A 1,885-nucleotide genomic window follows, 5' to 3' on the forward strand; every position below is an offset into this window, starting at 1 on the left:
CTTTAATCCCAATACTCTTGAGGCAATGGCAGGAAGACGGCTATGAGTTCGAGGCCAACCCAGTGAGTTCCAGGCCAGCCAGGACCACACAGAGAGACCCTGTCTCAAAAGAAACAAACAACCACCACAACCATATTGTTGTGCTTCTCTGATATCTTCATTAGTGTTTTACTGGGATTTCCATGAACATGTGGTGTCAATGTCCTCAGTTGTGGCCACATGCCTCTGACATACATAATTTTACATCTTTGCACTCAGTTGATTAAGTTCTTCTGTAAAACCTTGCATATAGGCAGCCTGAGTGCGTCAGTTCCTGGCGGCGGGGACCGGGTAGCCAACGGCCTGTGAGCATCATGCCTAAGTTTTACTGTGACTACTGTGATACATATCTTACCCACGATTCTCCGTCTGTGAGGAAGACACACTGCAGTGGTCGGAAACACAAAGAGAATGTGAAAGACTATTACCAGAAATGGATGGAAGAGCAGGCCCAGAGCCTGATTGACAAAACAACGGCTGCATTTCAACAAGGAAAGATCCCTCCGGCTCCGTTCTCTGCTCCTCCGCCTGCAGGGGCCATGATCCCACCTCCCCCCAGTCTCCCGGGTCCTCCTCGGCCTGGCATGATGCCTGCACCCCACATGGGAGGCCCTCCCATGATGCCAATGATGGGCCCCCCTCCTCCTGGGATGATGCCTGTGGGACCAGCTCCTGGGATGAGACCACCCATGGGAGGCCACATGCCCATGATGCCCGGGCCTCCAATGATGAGACCTCCCGCCCGCCCTATAATGGTGCCCACGCGGCCTGGCATGACCCGGCCAGACAGATAAGAGCCGAAGCGCTCTTTATTGTTTTGTATTTCTTGTTGTGTTCCACCAGGAGATCTTGGTGCTGAGCCTGAGTGTTTGCTAGATGCATGGCAAGGAACTTCCTTTCTAACAGAGAGAATACTTTTGGAGGGAGAAGTGAGACAAAAGGGGCCGTTTTCACTTACATTATGAACCGTGAAAATAAAATGGTCAGCTGTTTAAAAAAAAAAAAAAAAAAAAAAAAAAAAAAAAAAAAAAAAAAACCTTGCATATAAGCATTGGAAATGGCGGCTCATACCTATAATCCCAGCATTTAAAAGGACGTTGAACTTGAGACCACTCTGAGCTATATAAACAGGGAGACCTTGCTTCAAATTAATATTAAAAAAAAATCTTACACATGTTTTACTGGTTATTTTTCTAAGTGATTTTTAGTCTCTTTAGCTGGAATAGCCTTCTGCTCTGGTTTCTTGTCTAGCTGGTCACTGCCAGTGTCAGGAAGTTATGTTTATTTAGTGTGTTGAGTCTTGCACTGGTAATGACTTCTGCAGAAAGCTTCCTGCTGTGGCCCTGGGTCTCTAACAGTGGCCATAGTCAATCCCAGGCTAGCTGTGTGGACTGTCACTTGGTCTGCCAATGTGGAGGGTGAATCTCATTTCTTCCTTGGGCTCTTTATATGTTTTGTTTATTTCCCAGCATGCCTGCTGCCCAGACATTCATGCTGGCGGAAGCAGAGAGGCAGCTGCTCTTATCAGCCTTCACCCTCCAGGTTTCAACCCTCAAACAGCCCATTTGCTGTGGGCTTTGGTGAGATCCCACAAACTTACCAAGAGTTTGTTTCATCATGATCGGTAGTAGAGTTTATCAACCAGAAGAGTGGAAGGCTTGGACTGGGCTGATAGCTCAGCTGATAAAGTGTCTACCTTGAAAGTATGAGGAACCAAGTCTGATGTTTGTATTCCTAGTTGGGGATATGGAGACAGAAAGATTCCTAAGGCCTGCTGGACAGCCAATCTAACTTAATCAGTGAATTCCAGGACAGTGAAAAACCCTATCTCAAAACACAAGGTGGA

At 47.0% G+C, this 1,885-nt stretch overlaps 1 pseudogene; it reads left to right on the forward strand.

Annotated features, from left to right (window-relative positions):
- Window positions 1-297: 297 nt before the first annotated feature.
- Window positions 298-1,041, forward strand: LOC117711219 (U1 small nuclear ribonucleoprotein C pseudogene; annotated as a pseudogene).
- Window positions 1,042-1,885: the final 844 nt, after the last annotated feature.

The sequence above is a fragment of the Arvicanthis niloticus genome, chromosome 6 (genome assembly GCF_011762505.2).
Source record: "Arvicanthis niloticus isolate mArvNil1 chromosome 6, mArvNil1.pat.X, whole genome shotgun sequence".
Taxonomy (NCBI): Eukaryota; Metazoa; Chordata; class Mammalia; order Rodentia; family Muridae; genus Arvicanthis; species Arvicanthis niloticus.